The sequence below is a fragment of the Nicotiana tomentosiformis genome, chromosome 10 (assembly GCF_000390325.3).
Source record: "Nicotiana tomentosiformis chromosome 10, ASM39032v3, whole genome shotgun sequence".
Taxonomy (NCBI): Eukaryota; Viridiplantae; Streptophyta; class Magnoliopsida; order Solanales; family Solanaceae; genus Nicotiana; species Nicotiana tomentosiformis.
The window spans coordinates 33761646-33776673 of NC_090821.1; positions in this window are offsets into that span (position 1 = coordinate 33761646).

Genomic DNA, 15028 nt, shown 5'->3' on the forward strand with positions numbered 1-15028 from the left:
TTTGGACAGGTTTCCCTCACGTATGTTATTCATGTTTATATCTTAAACGCATGCTTCAGGATGTTCGATATGTAGGATTCGGGCACCCGTCGCGGCCCATCGGTTTGGGTCGTGGCAGAGAGGTTGACATTGAAGGGCCTACGAAGAGGTAGAGGTAGGATAAAGAAGAGGTGAGGAGTGATTAGGCAAGGCATGGCGCAGCTTCAGCTAACCGAGGACATGACCCTTGATAGGAAGGTATGAAGGTCGAGGATTAAGGTAGTAGAGTAGGTAGTCTAGAGTGTTCATAACAGAAGTATTGGCACGCAGTCTCACTTTCTGTTAGTAGTAGGTTTTTATGACTAACCATTATTTTCTTTCATTGTTGATCACCTTACTGTCTTGTTGTTTTTATTCTACTTTTATTTGGCTTTTTGGTATTGTCCCTTTTTATTTATATTTTCATTAATATAGTATTTATGCTTTCCTGAGCCGAGGGTCTATTGGAAATAACCTCTCTATCCTCACAAGGTAGGGGTAAGGCTTACGTACACACTACCCTCCCCAGACCCCACGGTATGGGATAATACTGGGTATATTGTTGTTGTTGTTGATAAAATATATGATATGACACGGCATCACCCTTCGTGCTTTACACTCTCCCTCACATGATAATATATATGCAATGGAATGGCATCATCCTTCGTGCTTTACACTCTTCCTCACCAAGCATATGTATATCAATGACAAGCAAGGTAGGAAGCATAAATAACATCAAGGAGAGTGATTAAATGAATGTTCCAAATGAACCTCAATCATAACTTTCAAGCCAACAATAGTTCAATAAACCCTCAAGAACCTTATTGTCCAAGTATTTCAATAAATTAAAAAAAAATAATCTACAACTCAAGTATAGAATCTATTATCTCAAGAATAACGGTCATAGCAATGTATTAGTGATTAAGCATAATGATGACCGAATTAGACACATCAATATTTCTCAAAATGCCGTCAAATTTTAATCAAGTTATAATAAACTAAATCTTGATTCCTAACATTTAATTCCATATTCTTAGTAATCTAGAAGTCAAGTAAGACATGAAGCAAGAAGGTCACGTAATTCTATAATGCGCAATTTATTTACCTTCGAGCATGATTAACCCTGGCACATACATACACGCTTTCCACCTCATATATGTATCACCCTCGCATGTAGAAAATAATGGTAATTAGTAGAAAAAATTCCCTCAACAAAGATAGGCAAGACACTTATCTCAAACAAGTCCAATCGATATACTAGAAGTGTCATCCCGCTCAAATCATCCTCCAAATGGCTCGAAACTAGCCAAAAGAAATTCAAAATCATCAAATAATGACATAGGAAGCAAACTCAATCGATAAAGGTCGAATCTTTACACATTTACTCAAAGTCAACCAAAATGTCAAACTCGAGCCCGCACCTCGAAACCCAACAAAACTTAAAACATTTGACAACACATTCAATTACGAGCCCAACCATACAAATTTCACTCAATTCCGACTCAGAATCGATGCTCAAAACTCAAAAATTCAATTTAGAAAAGTTTAGACAAAAATCCCCAATTTCTTTTTTGAAATTATCAATCAAATGCCAAAAATAAAGATGGAATCACAGAATATAATCAAAACCGAGTAGAAAACACTTACCCCAATACATGTGGTAAAACTCCTCTCCAAAATTACCCAAATTCGAGCTCTAAAACCATGTGAGAAAAAGTGACTAAATTTCGGAATAAGTAAAAATAATGCAGCAATTATTATAGCTCGAATCAGATTTAAGATAGCCCCAAAACTCACATTTAATAATCCCAACATAATCTTTGCGAGATTACACCCAAGATAGCCTTTTGAATCACCAAATTTGGCCTTAAAATGAGGGAGTTATGATGTTTTGAAGTTTTAAAGGAAATCTAAAAATTTAAGAGACAAAAATGACATTTTTGTAATTATTTTACACCAGAAAATCAGCAACAAAAGAATTTTCGTTTTAGCACCCAAAACTCATTCGGAACCTCCCGTACACAAACCATATATGTATTTCAATCATAAAATACGATACGAACCTGCTCACGCATTCAAAACACCAAAAAGAGGTCATCTTGACCCGATATTGACCATGGTCAAATTTTAAATCCTTAACTTAACTAGTTTCTCAACCAATGATCCAAAACACACCCGAGCCCCTCGGGACCCCATTCAATCATACCAACAAGTCCTAAAATATGATACAAACTTATTCGAAGCTTCAAATCACATCAAACAACATAAAAACCATGAATCACACCTCAAATCAAACTTAATGAACTTTTGAACTTTCAACTTTCAAAACTCGTGCCGAACCATATCAAATCAACTCGGAATGACCTCAAATTTTGCACACGAGTTTCAAATGACATAATTAAGCTATTTCAACTCCTGGAACATAAATCCGAACCCGATATAACCAAAGTCAACTTCCGATCAAACTTATGAACATTCCAAAACTCAAAATTGCCAACTTTCGCCAATTAACGCTAGAACCATCAAGAAACATCCAAATGCAAATTCGGGCATACGCCCAAGTCCAAAATTACCGTCTGGGCCTAACTGAACCATCTAAAGTTTGATCCAGGTTTAAATACACAAAAGTCAAACTTGATCGACTCTTCCCACTTAAAGCTTTCTAGTTGAGAATTATTCTTTCAAATCAACTTCGGTTCACTTGAAAACCAAAACCGATGATTCACACAAGTCATAATACATCATATAAAGCTACTCATGGCTTCAAACAGCTGAACGGAATGCAAATGCTCAAAACGACCGGTTGGATTGTTATAAAAAATCAACGGGTAAACAATATTTATCAATAAAAATGATGAATCTTCCCGAAACCAATCCAACCAACCCGACAAGTCACATAATCACAAAAGAATATAAAAGAATCAATAAATAGGGGAACGGGGCTACAATACACAAGACGACTAGCCGAGTCGTTACACTAAGTTGCTCTCCTTAGTGGCTTCTATATAGGTAGTAACTAGGCAGGGATAGCATGTGCTGAGCACGAGCCCAATAACATTATGCTAAATCTCTAAGGGGTCATTTGGTATGTATGTATTAGGGAGTACATATTTTAGCATTAATATTATAATCCCTTATTTGGTCAGTATTTTTCAGTTTATGTATAACTAATATTTGTATTAGTTATACACCCTATTCAATACTATTCTTATACATAGCAAACCATGACATTAGCAATATCATAATTTTTCATACATGGATAAGCATGTATAAAGATAGAACTGCCATTTCCAAACCTTTAATACACCAATCCAAGCAGTCGATAAGGAATAATCCCAGTATAACTAGTTTCAGTATAATTAATTTTAACATTATTAATCCTAGCATTGTTAATATACCTTATTCATTACTATTCTTATCCACCTTACGACACTGCCACTAAGTGTTGTTTTCTTTTTATTGTAAAAAAAAAATTATATTAACACTACATATTGTATTAACCTCTATTTAAATTCTAATCCCTTCAATCCAGTGATTTAAATAGATTATTAGCACTATATATTTGTTTAACCTCTATTTAAGTTCTGATCTCGTCAATCTAGTGATTTAAATTTATCTCCTTGAAAAATTCTCCTAACGAACTCTTATATTAGAGTCGATCTCCAAATGATCAAACAGATATTTCGAAATCTCTTAAGATAATTAAAAAGGGAAAATATTATAATTTATTAGTCACAACTATTACCTAAAAAGCTAAAATTCAAAAGAAACTCTCGTAAACTTTTCAAAACTAGGGCATAAAGGCATTCACAAATTTAGTGGTACGAAAAGTTTCAGCAGTGATATGTATGACTGTTGAGGAGAAAATGTTATAGTGCCAGAAGTGTAAAAAATTATTAGATTTACAGCAGTGATATGTAGCTCATATATATATATATATATATATATATATATATATATTGTTATAAATAGAATTGTATTTACGGTGAATGTCTATATTTTAGAGAGATTTTAGGGATTATTACTTGGTGGCTAAGTGCAATACTCTTCTTCTTTTATTGTTTTATAACACGTTATTAGCACAAGATTCTATCCAATTGAGTAGAGACATCTACTTTGGTCACTAGACTTTGGAATACGTGCATAGTGCTCAACTTTTACATAATATTGAGCATAATGATTGTCAATTGTTCAATGAACTTCCTTCAGGAATAAATTCTTGACTTAAGGTAAGTATTTTAACCTTATTTTTCTCTTTTAAATTCTTGAAATTATATAATTTGATTTTAAATACAAGCAAAGACAATAAATTTTGATATAACTCTAATGGAGTTTGTAAGAAATTATAACCACCAGAAGTGGTGAAATTTCTTTGTCTTGCCATGATCAAATTCATGTATGATTGTGGGCACAAGAAGTGAAAACTCGTCCCATTGAATTTTCTTTATTCTCATTCCCTTAAGAGAATATGATAGCAATATGCGATAAGTTTGAAAGAAGATAAAATTATTACCGTGAAGTATCAATGGATGTGGACGTGGCAATAGACGAAATTATAGTCGTCATCATTGTGATCAGGAGAACAATAAGGATTCTCAAAATAATCCTTCACTCTGTAAAAGTAATGTTTGTCATCGATTTGACATGAGATTTTATAAAGCACATATAAATGATTATGGTCCATTCATGATGTGAATGTGACAACATGTGATTTATGAATATATATTTCATTCTTGGAAAAATGTGAACGTGCTAGTGGTAGTGAATATACCACACTCACCTCTAGAAGGAGGTTTGAGATGAAATAAGAAAATAATTTTATTATTATGGCATGAATGGTCATTGGCCACGTACCTATTGTGATTATGCCAAAATAGTATAGCAATGTGATTATTACAGGGCAAAAGTAACAGAAGCAATATATCTTGCCTATAATGATTTTGACCATGACCATGACCATAATGGTATAACTTTCTCCTTGAAAGATATATTCACCATATAGATGTTGATGAATATGTGGTAGTACAAAATTAATTGAAAGCTCTAGAATAGCCAATTATACTACTTTGGAGAAATAAAATTGATTATCAATAGGATATGGTGTTGTAGTAAGTCTCAAAGAAACGTATTGAGTTTCTAAAGTATTCGCGAAAGCGATCGGCTATATTGAGACTATAAATAAAGGAAAGATTTAATATCTTCTATTACTATAACTTATAGCGGGGTAATATGTATGTGAAAAGCTACCCGCTTTATTCTCCAGTTTGTACTACACAAACAAAAGAATGCCACAATAAATTAGAAGTTTATTGATATAAAAACTCATATCATAATAAACTTGGAGTTTATCATAATTGCACACGTCATGGTGTAAACCTAAAGTTTATCAATATTGATAATTTATCCAGTTGATATAATTGGTTTAGCCATGTTAATTTAAGTATGATGTGCAAAAATAAAAGAGAATTCACATGGGTAAATATTAAAGAACTAAAAAGTTCTTTACGAATTCTCTTATGTTGCTCGTTCTCATTAATTAATAGACCAACTAAAATTGGGATTGAATCCCATGAATGCTGGAAATATCAAAGGTGAATATGGGCTCATTCACCTGCCATGTATACCATATGCATTTATGAGATGGTTACATGTGCGATTATTATTAACCCGCAATATGATATTTGTGAGGTAACTTGCTCAATAATTTAATTTAGAGCATAATTTTCAGATTTTTTTATTCAAGAAAATTCATCTTGATAAGTTAGTTTACATCACAATTGGTTTAGCAAAATAATTTATTGAGTGCATCCACTTAATAGCTAAACTACTGCTTATGAGAACAAAATTATCTATATCAGTTTGATATACGTTATATACGAAAGTATATTACATTCTCCCCTCGCAAGTGGTTCAGGGTCGGGAACCAAATAATTCTATCTTATTATTATTGTTGTGCGGTGTATATTTTGATTAATATCATAATACACAAAGGTGAGTTTCCAAAGTTGAGGAAGCAAGTTAGTTTTTCTAACATGAGGGGAAGACAGGATAAATAATTGAGAAAAAGTTACGTGAAATGAATTATCATTTGTATAACTAGATCATCGAATAAGATAATATGAATTTTAATTTCATAAAAAGATAATTCATCTGCAATATATTGCAAAGCATGCCAAACGTATTTGCGGACCCAAAGAAAGTAACTATATTCTCACTGCAAATGCTCCTATTAGTATAAGTCCTAGAAGGACAAAGTCTATAGTACGCTTAAAGCGTATAGACAAATCAGTTTCAAAAATATTCTTGATAAAGAAGATGAGCAAATGATCAAAATGATCATAACAAGGAGGCAAGTGATCTAGAAGATCACATGACATAACACTTCATAAAATCTCAGGAGAGATTTAGGTACCTGAATATATGAATGAAGAGATCTCTATGTTATATCTTTATGACCAAAAAAGAGGTTGGAATCGATATAAAATGTTCGTCAATGACATCTATGATAGGGGTACATATATATGAGGATCTTAAGTCTGGAGAAACAGTTCAAGTAGAATTAGTTTCATATAAAAGACATGTAGTTTTGGACATATAGTTCAAACACTCGAAAGTATAAAGTCAATGGTGTATGCAATCACTTTCATATATTTTATATGTCTGGCATGACATGAAAACTTGATATGCATCTATAGTCCATTCATATAGCTTATATGACTTATTGGTCAATCCCTGAAGGATTTAAACCGCTTAAAATATATACAATTCTTGGTCCTGATGTACCATATCCTAAGTGCAATTTGTGTACATGTCACGCCTCAAAATCGAGGAGCGAGATTGGCGCTAAATCGAGTGAACCCGACTGAGTAAGCATGTTAGATTCCTTCTACCCAAATTAATTCATGAATAAAGAGGAGATGTACTCCGTTAATTAAATACTGAAGAGATTTCATTAACCGCTTCCATTTCATTCCTATTAACAACATCATTCAAGATTTTCAAAATAGTACGAGTTTATAGATTTAATGAAAAATATGTTGCCAAATACGAACAATTCTAATCCAATTCTCAATATCAAATACCATCCACAACCTGTCTACGGAGCCTCTAAGTACAACTGAAGAGTAATATGGAAATGCCGGCAACAAGGCCCCGGCTATACCTCAACCACAAAGTACATGAGAAACAAAAGATACATGACCCCGAAATAAAGTGGGGCTCACCAAATCGGCTGAAAGAAGTGTACTGCTATCACTGATCAATACCACCTGCTGTAGAACCACCTGCATCCATTAAAGATGCAGCGCCCCCGGCAAAAGGGATGTTAGTATTGTCGAATAGCACTAGTATGTATAGCTAGAAATCCTCTTTCAAAATAGAATGCCCATATGATCTATACGTGGAACACATAATATAATGTAATTGAAACAACATGTACAAACAAGAACAACAAAAGGGGCACCTATTGTCTGCATTAATAATGTGTCTCATTAGACCGTCCTTAGTGTTCACATATCATATTATACACTTATGCGTTTCATAGACCATCCACAGTGTTTATTCATACCGTATATCTATACCTCTTATACACAATGCACTTATGCATTTCATAGACCATCCATAGAATTTCATACTACAATGGATTTCATAACACAATGTACCTATGCATTTCATAGACCGTCCACAGGATTTCATAACACAATGTACCTATGCGTTCATAGACCGTCCACAGAATTTCATAACACAATGTACCTATGCGTTCATAGACCGTCCACAGGATTTCATAACACAATGTGCCTATATATTTCATAGACCATCCACATAATTTCATAACACAATGTACCTATGCGTTTATAGACCGTCCATAGGATTTCATAACACAATATACCTATGCGTTTCATAGACCGTCCATAGGGTTTCATAACACAATATACATATGCGTTTCATAGACCGTCCATAGGGTTTCATAACACAATATGCCTATGCATTTCAAAGACCGTCCATAGGGTTTCATAACACATTGGAAATAAAAGTACAAATACGTACATCTCATAACCTTTCACATCACATATTACCTAAATCCGTATTTTCAATCACTTACAACATTATTATTTCATTGGCTCTCTTGGCCAAACATATGATTCTTTATTCATAGCGCAATGGCCGTATTTTATATTCCACACTTTTATTTTCTCCCTTTCATAGATCATCATCATAATTATCAACAAGTAGAATATTCCGGAAATCACAACTTTAAGTTCATTAGTAATGAAGGCTTTAAACATAATCGATTCATTTCCAATAAATGGATAAAATGATTGGCAATCGAAGCACAAATTAAAATCATACACAATTTTGACTCACGAATATGTAAGAATGCAAAGCACATTGAAAATTACTTACAAAGCATAGCATTAGCTAAAACAGCCACAAATGGGCATCACTTGAGTTCATAAACTTTTAGCCGATTATATTGTCGAAGTCAATTTTGAAATAGTTGAGTCAAAGCTCATTTCATAATCTTTCTCACATTATTTCATTACATCGGCACCATTGGACACAAGTATACCTTTTACTATTGGTACGTCGGCCACACTTTATATCTCCAATTCACTGATTTCACTTCCAAACATCTTTATAGGTTATCAACAATAAGACATTCTCAATCAAGACTTTAGGTACACATACGAGCAATTAAGAGTCTTAAGAATATTGAGATTTTCTCACACAATTTGGCATACTAGCTTTTATTTGAAATACGATTCAAAGCCATAATATTTTAATACGCAACCCATAATTTGAAACTCACGGTAACATTTTGGAATTCAATTCCAAGAGAGAAAGTTTAGCCAACATACCTCAATTGAGCTTTCCTTAAATTACTACAACGTTCCGAAAATTCTAGCAATCCCAATCTATTTGAGACATAACAAAATTAAATCATAATTAGGGAGATATTCATGGTCTCAGCTCATTTGAGCATTTTATCAAATACTAGGTGTGCAAATTTAACCACAAGGTTCTTCTACAAGATTTTCTTTACTCCACAACCCAATCCTTACTTATTTAAGTTCAACAATCTTTCCACAATTCTTATTGGTACATGCATGTATAAATAATACTCTCATACCCATGAATCATACTCCTAATCAACCATCTTCTACCCAAATTCGAAATTAAAAACTAGGGTATGGAACCTTACCTCTTAGATGAAGAACTTGTGGGTTTTCCTTGTTAATCTTCCAAGATTTGAGCAAGACTTGATGAATAATTAGCCTATGGTTTTCTCTCTCTCCAAAACACTCTCCCTTCTCTCTAAAACATCAGAATATTTGTTCAAAAATGACCCTTTGCGTGTATTTAACGAAATAGGGTCGGGTTTTAAAAACCTAAAAATAAAGCTCCGGAATAGGTTCTGTGGTCGCATATGCGATCGCATAATGGTTATGCGGACCGCATATCGGTCACATAATTGGTGTCCAAAATGACCAAAAATCTGTCTGAGTCTGCGGTCACTATGCGGTCCGCATAATTGTTCTGCGGTCGCATAGTACACCGCATAACAGTTATGCGGTCGCATAGTCGACCGCATAATTGCTTCCAACTGACCCAAATAACTGCGTCACTCTGCGGCCATTATGCGGTCCGTAGAGTAATTCTGCGGTCACTTAATGGACCGCAGAAATGCACAGTTCCGCCAAAAATATTCCTTTACTTTTTCGTGCATTGTTCAACCCAAAAGGTCTGAGCCGCGGCGAGCAAGCTCGCCGCGAAGAATTTCTAAAATCCTCAAACACGTAATCCTAGTCCGGCACCATGAAATATTATTTTCTTTGTAAATTTTACCGGACTTTACACTTAAGTTCTTCAAAAAATTTCGGGGTGTTACAGTACATATGTATCTTGCTATAACTATAAGCATGATACATATGATAGCGAGAATCTCTGTGAAGATATTGAAAAGACCATTTCACGATATTATATGAAGACATTACATATCTATCAAGAATGATAATTTCAAGGTGCAACATATTCATGCAAGTTAATATGGCTGATTTGTTTATCAAATCTTTACCAACGATCTTTTAAAGATGGTGCACAAGATTGGAGTGCAAAGGCTTAAAGATATGAATTGATGCTCTTATCAGGGGGAGTTAATATGCGTTGTACTCTTTTTTCCCTTACAAGGTTTTGTCCCACTGGATTTTCCTTGCAAGATTTTTAACGAGGCAACCAAAAAGCGTAGTTCTAAACATGTGTACTCTTTTTCCTTCTCTAGAATTTTTTTTCCACTGGGTTTTATTTTAGTTAAGGTTTTAACGAAACACATTATCTGTTGAATAGACATTCAAGGGGGAGTATTATAAATAGAATTGTATTTACGGTGAATGTCTATATTTTAGAGATTATTACTTGGTGGCTAAGTCACTCTTTCCCTAAAAATAGAGGGGTTCTATTTCATTGTAATTCATCCCAAATCAATAAGAATTCTCTTTCTCTCTATTTTTTCTCTGCAATACTCTTCTTTTATTGTTTATATATATATATATATAAAACAGTTTACTCATGGCTCGAGAGTTTGTCAATACTCGGTACTGCCTCCAATGTAGGTCATGACTTACCATGTATAATTAGGCGCGTGTGTGATTCAGCATGTTGTCATGTGCCTTTCTTCATGTCTTAACTCTTTCTTTGATTTGTTCTAATGCTTAATTAAAAAATTTCATGTTACTATCCCCCAGCTTCCCAAAACATGGCAAGCATAAGAAAGATGCAGAGGCGGAGCCAGAATTTAAAAATTGTGGGCTGTAAATCATAATTGTTTTAAGTTACTGTATTCTAAATTAATAATTTATATATATTTTAAAATTTTTTAAGACAAATACAGAAGTGAACAAAAGCTATTGGATTCGGCCGAACCCGTATCCCACGCTCTAACTCCGCCCTTGGAAGAATGTCACTAAGAAGCCTATGATAGCAAAAAGAGCTGCATCTAACTCGTTTGGGTTCCGTATGAGAATTCAACAAAACGAGAATGGACGAAAAAAATCATAAAAGTCTCTATTGATACTACTTTGCTCTTTTTTAGGGAAACTTAGCGTGCACGACCAACTTCACTAGATGTTTCCTTAATTATTGGACTGGTGTTCTCTGCTTTCTTCATTAGCGTAATACCCCCTCTTTAATATAGTAAGACTTTGGTTAAATTTACCTTTTCTAGAAGTGGAAAAAAGAAGCAAAAATAACTAGGAATATTGTTTTTTGAAATGAAACTGAAAAGAAACGAAAGAAAATAGAGAAAGTTGACACAATTAAGCTTCGATTGTTCAAAAGAAGAATATGTGCATCGGGGATTATAACCCCGGCTAGTATCATGGGAGGCAGTGACGAAACTGGAAATTTTTCAAGGGTATTTAAATTTGAAAGAAGTGAAAAATAATTTCCAACAAAGGGTGTTCAATATGTATTATATACTTTTAAAACGTAATATTTTATTTATATACACAGTGCAATTTTTCTACGAAGGGTGGTAAGTTGACCATATGGCTTCGCCACTCATGGGAGGGTATTATGATACTACTACACTACATGCGCTTTCTTTAAAAAGTTACTTCTCCTCGTATAAAGAAGACTTACAGGCATATACCCTTCTTGTTAGGAAGATAGGCAAAACAAGAAGATATGGAGAAGAAATTTTGGGGAGAAGGGGGGATTTGGACTTTTATTCTCTGCTTTCTTCATTAGCGCAACACCTCCTCTTTAATATGGTAAGACTTTGGTTAAATATATCTTTTCTGGAAGTGGAGAAAAAAGCACTGTTCAAGAGAAGAATATGCGCGTCTGGGAAATCGAACCACAGGCAGTATTGTGGAAGAGTACTATGATACCACTACACAAGATGCCCTTCTTGTAAAAGGCTATTTCTCCTAACACAAAGAAGACTTCACAAGTGTATACCTTCTTGTGTGGGAAGATAGGCAAAATGTCACGACCCCAATTTTCCTATGTAGGATATCGTGACGATACTTAGTTTCTTAGACTAGGTAAGTCTAACAAACATGTGAAAATAGTTGAAACAATAATTTAAAAATCCCAAAACCCAACAACTAATATAAGAAAATATCTCCACAGCTCCGCGTATATACAATAGCCCAAAACCCAACGTAATACAAGTCACAAGCTCTATGCCAATATCAAAGTCATCCCTATACAACTGTATCTAGTAAAGAAGGAAAAATATAGAAATGGATAGAAGGTGACTCTGAGGCCTGCGGACGCGGGCAGGTATACATTGAAGTCTCCAAATGCGAACTCAGCTCACTGGTGCCGGGACTGATAGGAAGTACCTTGATCTGTACAAAAAGATGTGCAGAAGCGCAGCATGAGTATACCACAATGATACCCAGTAAGTGTCAAGCATAACCTCAATAGAGTAGTGACGATGTCAGGTCAAGGTCCTACTGGAAATAATAAGAAACATGACGAAATATTTAACAATATAATAATAATGACAAGGAAATGAAACAAGTAAGGAATATACCAAAAGTTAGCTACACAGAATCAATGCAAATAATACATCATGGAAGGGAACAAGGACTTGACATGTTAAGGAAACAAAACAACCAAAGACAAGTACATCAAATAGAGAAAGATCAACAAGGGTCACTATTGAGGTACCGCCTCGTAGTCCCAAATCACAGGAATAACTCACAATCATTCTTTATATCACCGCGGGAGCCTTTACATTTAGTTTTAAAAATTATTTTTCCGAAATAACATCCCGCGTTTTAGCTCACCTTATCACACCGCATGACTTCTAGTAGTTCCCCTACTAGCCACGCGTATCAAGCCCACCTTATCTCACCGCATGTGTTTCAACCCTAAAAACTTTTACCACCGTATATGTATCAATATCATAACGTATCACAAATCGCACTTCAAGTGCCCAATAACACAACTTGCTAGAGAAACCAAACAATAACAGTATTTTCACAGTAAAGAGCCCATGGCCCAACCACAATGTACACAAGAATCTCAACAATAATAACCGAAAAGGGACAACTCAATAGAATGGTATTTCATAGCTTAACACTTTGCCTTAATTTGAATCACAACCTTTATATTTCAATACCAATTTCAACAACCAGATATTCCATAATTCAATAACTTCAAGTAAAGGGTTCAACGATCAAATAATGAATACAGAATAAAGGAAACAAGAACTTCAATTAAACATTTAAGGCAATTAGCATGCAAGAGAATAAGATAAGTAGACATGCGAAAATAGACTAGAAATGATGACTATAACATGTTAAGGTAACTCAATTACTGCATGAAAGGAATCTACATAGCTAAAACCGGTAATTTTTATATTTAGCCTGTGTACACACTCGTCACCTTGCGTACACGGCTTTCACATATCACAATTATTACAACCAGTCACAAAATCCTAAGGGGTAATTCCCCCACACAAGGTTAGGCAAGTCACTTACCTCAAATCACGCTAAATCAATCCACTAGTAGGCCTTTTCCTCGGGTATCCAACTACGAACGGTGCGAATCTAGCCAAAACAACTTCATACTATAAATATAAACTATAGGAAGCTAATTCAAACAATGAAATTACGATCTTTGCAAAGAATTAAAAAGTCAACTCAAAAAGTCAACCCGAGTCCGTGCCTCAGAACCTGACCAAAATTACAAAATCCGATCATCCATTAGATAACGAGTTCAACCATACAAGAATTACTCAAATCCGACCTCAAATCGCCTTTCAAATCCTCAAATTTTACCCTAAGAAGTTTATACCATTTTCCCCAATTTTCCATATCAAACCACTAATTAAATGATAGAATTAACAATAGATTCATGTAAATCAACCAAAACCGAGTTAGGATTCCTTACCCCAAAGTTTTTCTTGAAGAACCCTCGAAAAATCACCTCTCACCGAGCTCTCTAAGTCCAAAAATGGATTATGAATCAAACCCTCGAATTTCTTATTTCTGCCCCAGCGACTTCCGCTTCTGCGATCTTTTTGTCGCTTCTGCGACGCCGCACCTGCGGAAAAATCATTGTAGGTGCGGATTCCACTTAAGCTCGGGGGATTCTGCTTTTGTGGATAAAGTCTCGCACCTGCGAGTGCTCTCATGCGAAAATTCCCCGCTTCTGCGATGACCGACCAAGCTTGCCCCCTTCTGCATCTGCGACCATTTCTCCGCACATACAAACTCGCAGATGCGGACACCACCTCGCACCTGCGATCCCAGCTAGACCGGGCCAGCTTCACTTCGGCGACCAATTGCTCGCTTTTGCGAGTCTGCACCTGCGATCAGTCCCTCCGCAGGTGCGAAGACACAAGAAGCTGGAAACTTCAGCAATTGCATAAATCCAAAAATTGATCCGAATTCAATCCGAATCACACCCAGGGCCCCCGGAACCCCGTCCGAATATGCCAACAAGTTCAAAAACACATAACGGACCTACTCGAGGTCAAAAATCACATCAAACAACATCAATTCTACGAATCGCAACCCAAATTCAAGCCTATGAACTATGAATTTTCGAGTTCCGAAACCAATGCCGATTCATACCAAAACAAACTCCGATTGACTTCAAATTTTGCACACAAGTCATGAATGATATTACAGACCTATTCCAACTTTTGGAATCGGGATCCGACTCCGATATCATTAAAGTCAACTCCCGGACAAACTTTTCAATCTTCCAACTTTCTAACTTTCGCCAATTCATGCCGAAATGACCTACGAACCTCCAAATCAACGTCCGGACACGCTCCTAAGTCTAAAATCACCATACGGAGCTATTAGAACCATCAAAACTCCAATCCGGAATCGTCTACACAAAAGTCAAACTACGGTTAACTCTTACAACTTAAACCTCCAACTTAGGAACTATGTGTCCCATTGCACTCCGGGACTCACCCGAAACCAAAACCAAACACCCCCGGCAAATCACATAACCATAATACAACATAGATGAGGCAACAAAT